Source organism: Sus scrofa, chromosome 15, assembly GCF_000003025.6.
Source record: "Sus scrofa isolate TJ Tabasco breed Duroc chromosome 15, Sscrofa11.1, whole genome shotgun sequence".
Taxonomy (NCBI): Eukaryota; Metazoa; Chordata; class Mammalia; order Artiodactyla; family Suidae; genus Sus; species Sus scrofa.
In genome coordinates, this window is record NC_010457.5 from 41,656,954 (window position 1) to 41,671,278 (window position 14,325).

General features: G+C 35.9%; 1 long non-coding RNA gene across 2 annotated transcripts in view; it reads left to right on the forward strand.

The window, feature by feature from the left end:
- Positions 1,090 to 14,325, forward strand: part of LOC110257063 — a 112,121-nt gene continuing 98,885 nt past the window's right edge. Inside the window, exon 1 of one of the 2 annotated variants that reach the window (XR_002339237.1) lies at positions 1,090 to 1,544. This is a non-coding gene — a long non-coding RNA (uncharacterized LOC110257063). The remainder of the gene's footprint in view (positions 1,545 to 14,325) is intronic. The other variant, XR_002339236.1, reaches the window with a different exon arrangement.

Consider the following 14,325-nt stretch of genomic DNA (forward strand, 5'->3'; position numbering starts at 1 on the left):
TCCAGTGACTAATCACAGCAAAGCAGTTACTTGGTGATGAGGGAAGAAACTGTATGAATGTGGTTGAGATTATGCCCTACCAAATTGTGTCAGTTTACTAATGATCCTCAGAGTACCTGGAGGAATAAATACAGCAGGAATTATTCAACCAATATATCTGTCCATAGAAATTTTTAAGAAAATAAAAGGAGTGTATTTTTACTCAAGACTTAATCTAAATAACTAAGCTATGTCATAATATTAATATGTAAAAGCCAGAAATTATTATGGAACAAACAGAAAAAAGCAAGGCCAATGCCAAGGTGTAATTATGCACCTATTTATTGCTGCCATCTGGGGGCTGGCCAAGTAATAAAAAAGAAGAGAGAAAAGGACAGAGTTCAGAGACCCTGGACAGTGCAGCACAAATCACCCCTCCTCCCACCTCCTGGAATTATTGGGAAGGAAAATTGTCAGGAACATGGATTCCAGAATGCCAGGACATCAGATGGAATTTGGCATGGAGGGTGGTGGGTACCAGTAGTTAAGCCAATTATTCAAGCTTCAGTCTTTCCAAATTAGGGTAAATATGTCGATTTCTACCCTTAAGTGTTTTTCAAAATGAATATTTAATTCACTTTGCCATTTGAGATGTCTTTTGGCTACTTTCTTCAAATATTTATCCTCACCCCTTCTAAAACACTATGAAAGAAAGTGATTTAGCTGATAAAGCAAATCTTTTTCTGTCTCATTTCCAATAGCCTTTCCCCCACTTTTTCCTTCTAAGAGTTGGCCTCAATTTACAAAACAGGTGTTTCCAGTTTCTCAGAGAATTGGATTGCAAGCTGAATGACATCATGGCACTGACACAATCATCCAATTATCTTCAATTGATTCTTAATATCAGGGAGAAGATCTTCAATGCAGATGAAATCCAAAGGTTTTTGTGTTCTGGATTTACAGTTGTTTGTCTTTGGAGTGTTTTTCCTTCCCTCTGGGTACATAGTTTTCTTTAGATTTAGGGAGAAGACCTTAAAAAGTTCCTAACGGGCTCTGAATATCAGCTTCTCATGTGACCAACTGCTGACCACAGGGCTACTTAAAAAAAAAAAAATCCTGTTAAATAACTTGTCAGGTTTCAGCTGGAACAAATGATAAGCATTCCTGGCTGTACCTCACCCCTTGGATACAGAGGAGTCTTCAGAGAAGATATAAAAACTACCACCCTCTCAAGACCCAGGGCCTTTCCCGAAGATAAGCCAAATGAAAGACTCATTTCCTCTGAGAACCGGCAACAGTCACAGGACCTGAGCTGTATGCAAATGAAGCGTGACCCTTCTTCTGTCCAGCCATAACCTCATCAGTTTTGAGGGCTCCACTCTCACGTTGGGCAGGCAAAATTCTCAGGACACAAAAGACAAACAAGAAGGCAATAGTTGCCTCTTTTGGGAGAGGAAAGATCCATAACTCCTGGGTCTGAATTGGGGAAGAATGGGGCAATGTAAAACTTCATTTTACCCTCGTAATGGAGCAGTCCAGATGGGGATCCAAGAGAACTGACTCTGGTAAGAATTCTCTCTTCATTGCCTTCTGCAGTTTTTCTGGACCCACATCTGCAAGGTCCGGACTAAGTGGGGCTTAAAGCAGAGAGTGTAGCTCCAGGAGCTACCAGAATTTGGCAAGGCTTCTCATTAATTTTAGTTTTAGTTTTCCCTTGGCCCATGAAGGGAATAACTGGTACCACTTTACCACAAAATTCCTTGGAGTCCCATCAACCCTGGAGAAGCCCCTATGGGTGCCCTTCTTTTGAGTATATATAGGGGACATCTGTAAGGTCATTAATTTGGTGGACTCTTGTTGACGGTCTCGGTCTCGTAGTCTGTTTAGAGTAAAATGAAACTTAGAGTATTAGCAGATAAGTACCTGGTAAAGGAGGATCAAGGAAGGAAGTAGGAGTCACGTCAGCATTACAGTCTCATTCTAGGTTTATCCTGTGTCTTTAATTTTTTATTACCTTCGCATGAATCTCCATGAAGCTATTTTGAGATTTTGAAGGCTTTTAGATGCTTCTGCGTCTTGTCTCATTGGACTAGTTAACATAATGGCTGTCGTAATTCTAGGTTACCTGAGTAAGATGAGGCTGTTTTTATAGCTATCTACAGCTTCCTGGACCACAGTTCTTAGATATAAAATAGTGGATTATTCTGGAAGATGCCATGCTCAATTCTTTGAAACTTGAACATCTCATTTCTTTAGCTAGATCTTAGGTTTCTCAGAACTAAATTAATACCTAAGAGGGATGTGCTGCTGGGTTGAGGATTTGATGGTATTTTTCAGGGTATCCCTTTGCATGGAAATTGTCTTGAGGTTGGTGGGGAACTAGTGTCAATCTAAACTATTCTACGACCAGCTCGTCTAAGCAAGGGGTTCTTAGAGTTAAGTGATGAGAGCTTGGGCAGCTTTTAAGTGCTTGATCCACACTCCCCAATTTTGAAGCTTTGGCTTCTGAGATTCCCTGTGGCAATGGTTTATTATTCCTTTCATGAGAGGATTTCCTTATAGTGATGGATGCTCTGATGGCTTTTGATAGTATGCCAAGTGCCTACATAGCTTTTGATTTTGATATTCAAAAGTGTGAGTTTCTTGTCATGATTCACTTCCCCAAGTCTCCCTGTGCTTTATGCTGTGGACTTACCTAAAGTCTTTGTGAGTCCCCTCACAACTGCCAAGGATGGTGGACATTGGAATTCCTAGGAGGTTTTTTGTGTCTTCTAATGGCTGTCACCTATTGCAGATTCTCAATATAAATATCCAAGAAAATTTCCAGGATCCCACAGAAATTTAATAAACCCCATTACTTTCCTGGAAAATATGTACGTGTATGTGTATATACACATTAAATAGAGCTGACCCTTGAATGACATGGATTAAATGGCAGGGTCCAATTAAATGCAGATTTCTTTCATTGAATATACAGGACTAACTCTCTGTGAGTTATATCCATGGATCCAGGTGGCCAACTGTGGGACTTGAGAACCTTTGAACTTCTGTACCCACAGTAGGGATCTGGAACCTGCCTCCGCCCCAAACACAGACAGGCACCTGGAAAATACCAATGAATAATTTGGATGGGAGAGCTGCACACAAGGGTGCAGAGCTCAAACTTGAGGATGACTTACCTGCAGGCCTTTGTAATAACAAGAGACACAATGAACTCAAAGGGCTTAGCAGGCACCTTGTCTATGTCTCTTGTCCCAAAAGCCATTGGCAGTTGGCTTTGAATTCCGTTCTTAATTGCTAAAGACTGTTAAAAAATGATTTAAGAGGAACATTTATGTAATAAAATGAAACTTTATTTAACACTTTATGAAGTACACAGTCTCCTTTCAGAAAACTGCAAAATGGCACAGAAGGTAGGAAGCTTTTATAGGATAGAGACTAAAGGACAAGGAAGACGCATATAGCAAACATCTGACAGGCTGGGGCCACAGAGTCAGCTTTGTCTGGGGTGAGAAGGCCCAGGGTTGATTTGGCATTTGGGGACTGGCTGACTGGATACACTGCATGTCTTATTAAGGGGAACATTTACAGGAACACAGAAATTATCTAAATTTCTCTTTGTTCATGTGACACCTCAGGCAGAAGCTACCTCATCTTGGGCCTAGAGATTTACCTCAAGGCCACTTATTATATTTGTCAGTGTTGCAAAAAAAATTACGCTAAAATCAATTCTGATTCCTTGTTGTTTTACACAATTACCATAACCTATGCTTCTTATAGACAAAATAGGGCAAGTAGTATCTCTGGTAATAGAAATATGTCCAGTCAAAATAAAGGTTTTCTACTAACATGAAGTAGATATAAGCTCACTTGGCAAATGTCAAATCTTGGTCACATGCAGGAGACAACTGTACATCGTTTCATGGGCTTTCAAAAGTTAAATGTTTCTGATTTTGCTGTTCTCAGTCCAGCTGCTGTGCTTTTCTTGGAAATTTTGAGGTCCCTCCGACTCGGCCAATCTTTCTGTCAATTAGGTGGCTTCCCAGGATGTTGGGTCCTTTTCTCCTTCACACAGAAAAGAAAATCATGGACTTGGAGAATAGACTTGTGGTTTCCAAGGGGGAGGGGCAGGGAGTGGGATGGATGGGTGCTTGGGGTTAATAGATACAGACTATTGCCTTTGGAATGAATTAGCAATGAGATCCTGCTGTGTAGCACTGGGAACTATGCTGGTCACTTATGATGGTGCATGATAATGTGAGAAAAAAGAATATATACATGTATATGTAGCTGGGTAACCATGCAGTACAGTAGAAAATCAACAGAACACTGTAAACCAGCTATTGTGGAAAAAAATGAAAATCATTATATAAAATGGAAAAAAATAGATGTTTCAACTTTCCTATTTTCACAAATATTTTCCACAACCAATATTTCAGAAATTGTTGAATAATACTCTGTTCAGGAAGGCACGCCTTAAATAGTAGTAATGTAGATACTCTGGGATGCCAGGGAAGGCTATTATAATGAGTCCTGATAATTTTATGAGTTTCAATACCCGATGAACACTGCTTGCCTAGATAGAAAACCACACAGCCTCCACATTATAATGTCTAAATGCTCACATTTGCCAGATAGGATGCATTACTGAACTCTTCATTTGTATAATCATAGTCCAGTTGGCAAGTCTGCTTCGACGTCTGACACTGAACTGTTGACATCTCACAACATTGGATCTCTCTCCTCAGCTCTCTGTTCAGGTCTTACTCTGTGCCAGTAAACAGTAGCTCTCTTCCCTGTGTGACTTCATCAGGAAACTAAGGAGTAACCATGCTTATCCTCTCTTCATCCCACATGAGTTAGGAAGGCAGACTTTTTTTATCCCCTCAGGAGACCTCAAAATGATCCATTCTCTTCACTGCATTGTTAGCCTCTTGGTTATAGTAGTCATTGGCTTTTCATCTGGACGAGGGTAATAGTTTTATAATTTATTACCCACATCTGTTCTTGGCACTGATGTATTCTCCTCATACATTCAAATAAGTTGTTTTTCCCCAAAGATTATTCACTGCGGGCCACACATGCTAGAGGTTGTGACTCAAACACCCTCTTCTTCTGTTGGCTGCTCATCACATAGCTCTGAAGTGTCACCTCTGCTGAGGGGCATCTCCCCCAATTAGCAAGTCTCTCTCCTGGCTCACTGGCACCAATCAGCAGTCTTCCAGAGAAATTCTGAAGTGACTATTTTATATTAACTCTAGGATGACTTAAGTGGTGTTTAACTTTCCCCTTAGATCAAGCTCACAAAAGAAGGGCCCTCTCATTTCTAAGGTTGTCTGGCTCTCAGTGGATGTTCTAACAATGTGTTACATGAACAAGCTTATATCCTTTATCCAAGTATAAGGCTGCACAGATCTGGCCCTTGTGTAACCTTGATATATGTCTTTTCCCCCACCCTACTCTAGTCACACTAAGCTTCTTTCTCTTGCTGGGAGGTTTTTTTCACCTTGAAATATTCCAAAGCCTCTTACTTCAACCTGGAATGCTCTTCCTATTGTTGTTGATATAATAGCTTCTTATGTTTCAGTGGTGGCTTAAATGTAACTTTCTCAGGTTTCCATCACCTGTTCCCTTTTATGAGTTGGTTCCTCTGCTTTGTGATTCTAAATTATCGATATGTATATATTTTATGTTTTTATATTATGTATCATAACTATGATTCATATTTATGTGTTACTCATATATTATGGCCTCCTGTCTCCTATATAAGCTCTCTGTGGAGAATAAGAGTATTTTTTTTTGCCAACATATGTTCAGAGTTTAGCACAGTCCCAAGCATATAAGAATTTAATGTTTTCTAATAAATGACAAGTCATAATCTGATAAGAACACTTGTAATCAGGTTCAAGATCTTCCTCAGCATATAATACAGAATGCACATTATCTCAAGTTTCACTGCTTAAGTCTAGGTAATAGATCACAGTTGAAATGTTTAAGTCTAAATTTTAAAAGAGGTTTCAGCAAATACTCACTTCAACCATGTGAAAAGAGTACACCCACAGAACACCAAGCATTAAGCAAGGTAATTTCTGGTGAACTTTTCAACACAAGTTGATGGGGGAAAAGTGCATGATTAAGTGAATAAGATAGCTTGCTATACAGGAATTTTAGCTATAAACCAGTTCTATATATTGAGAAATGGTATTTATCTAGAATAGTTTACGTGAGGCCTTTCTTTCTAGCATGGTTTAGATGATGACATCTTCTATTTCTTTTCTTTTCTCTTTCTTTCTTTCTTTTTTTGTTTTTTTTTTTTTTTTTTTTTTTTTTTAGGGCTGCACCCACAGCATATGTAGGTTCCTAGGCTAGGGGTGTAATCAGAGCTACAGCCACACAGTAATGCCAGATCCGAGCCGCATCTGTGACCTACACCACAGCTCACGGCAACACCAGACCCTTAACCCACTGAGCGAGGCCAGGGACAGAACCTGCAACCTCATGGTTCCTAGTTGGATTCATTTCCGCTGCACCAGTTTGGGAACTCCGATATCTGTTATTTCTTAAAGCTTTTTGAAATCACTAGAATATCCTTTTTAAGAGCATAGGCTGGTGAGAATCTGGGGTTAATATATGCTAACTATTGCCTTTGAAATGGATAGCAATGAGATCCTGCTGTATAGCACTGGGAACTGTATCTAGTCATTTGTGATGGAGCATGATAGAGGACAATGTGAGAAAAAGAATGTATATATGTATGTGTGACTGGAGTCACTTTGCTGTACAGTAGAAAATTGTCAGAATACTGTAAACCAACTATAATTGAAAAGATAAAAATCATTTAAAAAAAGAGCATGGGCTGTAGATTCAGACATATTTGGGTTTCAATCCCATTGCTATACTAATAAATAGATATGTGAATTTGGACAACTTGGACAACTTTAACATGTGTCAATTGAAAATGGGGGAAACACTTACCTCCTCTGTAAAATTAGGTAACATTACTTATAGAATTTTCACCATCACTTATAGTTTATAACCATAATTACTGTCACCTGTGTATAGAAACCATTGTGTCTTTTGCTTCTTGGTGATAAGATCCAGGGAGAGAAGGAGGAGCATGTGTGTCACCTAGCTTGTGGGACAGGTTCCTGGGATGCCAATCTGCAAATGGTACTGTTTCACTGGGCTTCTAAATATTACGGAAAATATATAGGAAATGGAATTTATCAGAACACCTATCAGGTCTGCTTTATTTGTGCCAGGCAATGATCGAAGCTTTTTTCATGTACTCTATTGCTTAAATTCCTCTGCACAATGAATCCAAATGTGACATGCTTTGCCTAGCCACCTAACACATTTGGAACAGTCTGTGAGAAAATATGTCCAGCAAAGGGTTAAGTTTTATTGTGGTTGAGTGGGATATGCAAGTTTAGGGCAAGAGAGGAATATCTAGGGATGACATATTAAGAGAGGTCTGACCTGAGTGGTCCTACTCTGCCCTTCCCTTCTGCATTGTTGGCCTCTTTCAAAGTAAATATTAATAAGTATTTAAATAATTATGGTTAGTGGGATCCCCATTTCCTCTAATACATATTCATTACTTGGTCCAGTTCTAGATGCATGTTACTAACTCATACTATTATGTTAGCAAGTCTTTGAAAGCAAAATTTTAAAAGAAGTTTAACAGATTATAGCCTTTTTTACCAACTAAGAATTATTAAAAATAGGTTAAAAGATGGTTTATATATTACTGACTTTCAGAGTAATAATAAAGTGAAGATCATGCAGAAAAACCAATAGTGGGTTTTGGAATTGAGTTCATTAAACTTAGTTTGCAATGGATTCCTCTCCATTAAGGAATTCAACCAAAGTCATAAGCACCCTTGTTTTAGGTTTTTCCACCAAGGTTTGGAAAATTAAAAAATTATTGGAGTAGCAGCTTAAATGTTCTTCATGTAAATTTTTGAGACCTGTAATTCTCTAATTAGCAATGTAGCAAAAGAAAATTTAAAAATTTAGAAGGAACATATATTAAGAGTACATATTTATGCTTTGGAGAAAAGCAAAAAAATAAGTGTAAGTATTTCTAAAATAATTCATGAATATGTATTCTTCCAAAGAAATTTAAAAAGTCTTTTATCAATGGAAAGTGCTTCAAAATAATTGCAAGATATATTTAACTCTTACCGGATTAAAACTAAAGTAATAAACAATAATTTTCAAAACATTTGAAGCCTTTATTTATGATTAATACCATTAATTTAATTTAAATACTCCTGGATTTAAAACTATTTCAATGCAATAGTGAGAAAGTAGATTGATATAAGGTTATATAATGCCATGTTAGTGGTATTATTATGACTATCAGGTGAAGGGGGATGGAACAGTGTCAGAGCTCCTCCTGGGTACCCCTGGCCCCTGTTGCCTCCCTGTCTGGGTGTGGCTTGGAGTTGACTTGCCTCCAATGGAGCATAATTTCCACCTTGACCCATGATCATCTTCTGATTCCCTTCATACTTCTATCATCTTCAGAAAAAAAGAAAAAAAAAAAACAACAGCAGAGTTTAGAAGTAAATAATACAATGGTAAGAACGATGATAAAAATGTGAGGACATCCACTTTGTTAGTCAATGCAGTATGATTTTTTTCATATACTCAACATGTGAGTGAATCTGCACAAAAACACAGGATAGCAGAAAATACCATTATCCCTCTTTTATAAATAAGGAAACTGAATCTTAAGATAGTCTGAATGATTTAACCAGGAAAATATAGGTAGTAGATGGTTAAGATGGAATTTTAAACCACTGTTTTACCTTGAGCCTGTCTCCAAATATATTTGCTATATAATCTTGCAAATGTATCATGAAAGACTATTTTTAAGATGTTATAGCAATGAGGAATTCTTATAGTATATATTCTTGTCTACAGATATAATATATAGTAAATACATTTGTATATAGCAATGCATTATATCAAAGAAATTCACTATGATATATGCATGTATAAATTTTATATTCTTTTTTCAGATTTATATACTTAGTCCTTCTTAAATTCTTTCATTTATTTTATACATATTTCATAAATATGTATTAAACAGATGCACATTTCCAGCCACTCTTTTCATTCTTATTCTCATAGTTCTTAAATATAAATATATTCTATAAACTCAGAAATTACTTTTTATAACATTTGCTTGGCTAAACTTCTGAAACAATTTTTAGCAAATACACTGAAACTTCATTAAACTATTTGGGTTGTTGTTACAAGGCTGTATCAGCACATAAGTTTTTGGAGAAAAAGTATTCATCAAAGTTTCGCTATGCATTCTATCAGGCCATTTGTTTATTTTTTGCTACTGCTTGTTTGTTTTAATTTAAGAGTAACCATCTAAGCAAACTAGAGCAGGCTTACAAGATATGCATTATAAATTAAAGTCATCTATTTGAATTTCCAAATATTTAGATCAAGGCAATATTCATTCTTGACATATTCAGATAGAACAAACTTGTTTTGTTCTCATCATGAGCCCAGCTTTACAAATGGGGGCTGTATACTTTAAAATGCATATAATTTTGACCTTAAAGTTACAAACCTTTATCTTCAAGATCTATAGATGTAACCTTTTTATAAAGCTCTTGAGTAATCTCTTTAAAGTGCTCACAATTTCTGGGCATCATCCAAAAAAACAATTTAAAATATCATATGTAGGAATAGGGAAACAAAATTGTGCTGCTAAAACCTTGGGCATAAGGGGAGGAGGCATTTTACACTGAATAACCTTAAATATTCTTAGTACAATCACCTTAAAAATCTTCTACATAATAAAGAAAATGCTCCATTTTAATTATTGTCCATTTGTATTGATTCACCACTGCATTAACTTTGAGGGTTTTGATACAGTATGTTGAAGTCATAGAATTATAGAAATTAGAATCGTTAAAAGCCAATCAGCGCATCTTGCTCAATTCATTAGTGAAAGAGTGATGGAATTATTCTTGAGAGTTTACTCAAATTTGAAATGTGTTAAAGAGATAGTGCTTTGGGGAAATGACCTCAATGATCAGAAAGTTTGGGGCGTGCATTTTTCATCATTATCACTGAAAAATGAGTGTTTAACCATGTCATGCCATTGGGATTTCAAAAATATGAGTCAGTTTCTTCTTGTATTTGAATTTTCCCCAAAAAATATGGCAGTGCTATGGTGTATTTAGTGCTAAATACTTCTGACAGCTTAAGAAATATTACCCAAGTGACCAAGTTTATGTGCATTTTTAAATTGTACTAACCGACTTCCAGGAAATAAAAAAAAAAAGATTCAATGTTTAGAACGTAGTATGTAATATCGACAAACATATTATGTGAGAACTTAAATTCACTTAGTTATGTCATGACTTTTTCCAATGTCTGACCTACTCCAGATCTTTTCATGACTCTTGCCTCATCTTCAGTTAACTAAATTCCTACAACCACATCATTTCACTTATTCAGATAATTATTCATTTCTATCTTGGGATGTTAAAAAATGGCCACAGAATCTTCAAAATATTTCAGTACAATCACCATAGGTTAATTTTCTACAGATGACATATTCAAGAACATTTTCTTCAGTAAGACAAAAGTTGAATAAATCCCTTGATCCCTCATCAAACTCTAAGTCAGCCTATGTTGATGAATATTCTGTTACAAACTATTGTGTCTGTTTCCCAGATTTAGCATGGAGTCTGAAACAGGGAAAATGAGAATTGCTCTCAAATCCAGCTGCAATCAATCAACTTGGAATATACTCTGGTCCCTATAAGTGACACAACAGAGTAATTAAAGTCCTTCTCTGTCAGAAATTGAATAGCTCAGAGACATTTTTGACAGAAAGGGACTTTTTAACTTTTAATTTTCAATTGTTGGTAATGAAATCCCATAACCATAATTTAGTTCATTTAATTCCTTATTCTTATGTGCATAAATGAAACTCTTTAACCAATGGAAGATTTTTTTTCATTTTATTTCTCCATGCTCACATATTTTATTACATATATACTATGTACTGGAGGTTTTGAAAGAATCTTGGAGTTGCAGAATCTCTTTTCAATGTCTATTACTCACATGTATCCATCTAATAGATATAAAGTTATCTTAATGCTGTTTAAAAATTAATTTGCCTGTGTTCATTTCAAAGTAAATTGGTGTTTTAACTCAATGAATTTTATTACACTTATAGTTGTACAACGATCATCACAACCCAATTTTATAGCATTTCCATCCCAAACCCCCAAGCACATCCCCTCATCCCCAACCTGTCTCCTTTGGAAACTATAAGTTTTGCAAAGTCTGTGAGTCAGTATCTTTTCTGCAAAGAAGTTCATTGTGTCCTTTATTTAGATTCCACATGTAAGTGATCGCATATGACATTGGTGTCTTACTGTCTGACTTAACTTAGCATGATAATTTCTAGGTCCATGTTGCTGCAAATATCATTATTTATTTCCTTTTAATGGCTGGGTAATATTCCATTGTGTCTATGTACCACATCTTCTTTATCCACTGCTCTGTCGATGGACATTTAGGTTGTTTTCATGTCTTAGCTGTTGTATATAGTGCTACAATGAATATTGGGAAACGTATCTTTTTGAGTCATGGTTTTGTCTGAAAAGATGCTCAGGACAAAGTAAATTAATTTTTACAAACACATTCTATCTAGTATCATCATTCTCATGGTCACTGTCTTAAAATTCAAAATCATCTCTGTCACTAACTGATTTCTCTCTCACAATCAGGTACCTCATTCTTTTTATCTGCTCTTTTTCAACAATCCTACCTCTAAATCATTCAGTTGAGAAACAATTTTTCTTTATGTACTCTGATTTTCCTTGTTAGATATTTTTTTTTCTAAAGCTAACCTGAAGAAATTTAGGAAAAATGATTTCTTACTTTGGTTGGAAGTTGGTTCTCTTTCATATCACACATACTCCTAAAACCATTAAACAATTAACTCAGCAATAACCTCATCAGAGTATCTGGTCACTTACTCCTTTCAAATTTCTAAGCTTACCAATTCTAGGGAAATTAACATTCTGAGGAATTTAAGATAAAATAGATTTTTGTGAAACATGGAAACTCAGTGTAAGCAGGAGTAGATGAGACATTTTAACAGAGGGTTCTGAACACTTCCTTTAATCCATAGGATGATCAAGAACACACTAAGACCAAGGAAGCAGATGAAAATGTCCTCCAAGAAAAAGTGACAAAGCAGTTGCTGACAAAGGAAATATTGTTGAATTCCTATTGTCCTTAAGGCTTCTCATTAGTACTCTTTAAATATTTCATTAAATGGTGACTGAGCAGTTAGTATATATGAAGGACTGTATTAGGGAATGATAGAAAACCATTCCCTTCTTTAATATTTAGCAAAGGGGTAGATAACATTTCTGCTGAGATTTCCAATAGTTTTTATGTAAGGAATAGTGCATTCAAATTCTTATAATCTATTTAAAGGAGGAAATAATAACCACCAAGAGCAAAATTATAATTAAAGTTTAATATCAGGATATCTCATAAAGAATATTGGGATTAAGTGATCTACCATTGAATGACAGAACATAACACTAGCATCTACTGAATTTTATGTCCTTGAAAATCTAATCTGAAAGGACCTAATAATATGTGATATTTTTATACGTGAGACTATCTATACAAGTAATACTTTGCATAATCAGAACATATATATATATGTTTTTTTTTATTATTGCCAAAGGGTATTGTTATTTTCAGCAGTGATTCCCACTAGGCACAATTTTATCCCCCAGAGAACATTTAGCAAATCTGGGGACTATTGTTTTGTCTTCACAACTTTGGTGTGGAGAAGGTCCTAGCGTCTCATGGCTAGCGGCCAAGTTTGCTATAAAACATTCTACAAGGCACGAGACAACACCTTCCCCAACTGAATTATCTAGCCCTAAATTGACAGTTCTCCCCAGATTAATAAATCCTGGTTGTGAGCATTTAGGACATGATTAGGACATATAAAGTGCACTAATCTTAACAGATGTGAACTGAATAGAGAGGAAATATTTAGATGGTGAGAAAGAACATGTGACTGTGTGTGGTAATCCGCACCTGTCCATGGTTTCACTTTCAGTGATTTCCTTACCTGGAGTCAGCCATGGTCTGAAAATACGAAGTGGAAAACTCCAGAAATAAACAATTTGTAAGTTTTAAATAGCATGCCATTCTGAGGAGTGTGATGAAGTTTCCTGCCATTTCTCTTGGTTCCACTTAGGAGGGGAATCATCCCTTTTTCCAGTGTATCCCACCCATTAGTCACTTAGCAGCTGCCTTGGCTATCACATCACCTGTCACAGTGTCTCAGTGCCTGTGTTCAACTGACCCTTATTTTATTTAATAGTGGTACCCAAGCTCCTGAAAATTGATGCCTGCAATTCGGATATGCCAAACTATAAAGTGAAAAGGTAAAGGTTCTCTACTTAATAAGGAAAGAAAATATATATATATAGTGAGGTTGCTAAGATCTATGGCAAAAACAGATCTTGTGCCCATGAAATTGTGAAGAAAAAGGAATCCTTGCTAGTTTTGTTGTCATACCTCCAGACTGCAAAAGTTACAGTGAAGTGTGATGAGTGCTTAGTTAAGACTGAAAAGGCATTAAACTTGTACAATCAGATATTTTGTGAGAGAGACAACCACATTGACATAACTTTTATTACAGTCTATTGGTTATCATTGTTCTATTTTATCATTAGTTATTGCCGTTAATCTTTTCCTTACCTAATTGAAAAATTAAGCTTTTTCATAGGTATATGAGTATAGGAAAAAAACACAATGTGTGTAAGATTTGGTAATTAATATCTGTGGTTTCAGGCATCCACTGTGGGTCTTAAAACATCCATATCTCTGTGGATATGGACGGTTTAGTGTAGTTTCTAAAAAGAAACTTCTCTCTCAACAATGGATTGTGAAGGCAACAAGAGAGCAATGAGGTAAAGCAGGTTTGTTGGTGCAGATGTTAAGTCTTTAATACCAGGCTACGATTGAGACAATAATTAGGTAGTTAAAGAGAAATTTAAGACTAGTAAATTTTTAAGAAATTTACAGGTATAACGTAAGCAAATATTGAGGCAGAAAAGAAGAAAAACAACTAGAAAACTATTATTATATATCTTATTTGTGTTAATAAAAACCTAGCAATGGAAACTGAATGGATACAGCAGTTGAAAATATAAAGAAATTCCAAAGTATTATAGGAATACTTTGGAATTTCTTTGGGTGGACTGAAGCCCAAAGGAAGAATTCATAACTGGTTTACATCAGAAATGAACATTCAATAGTTTA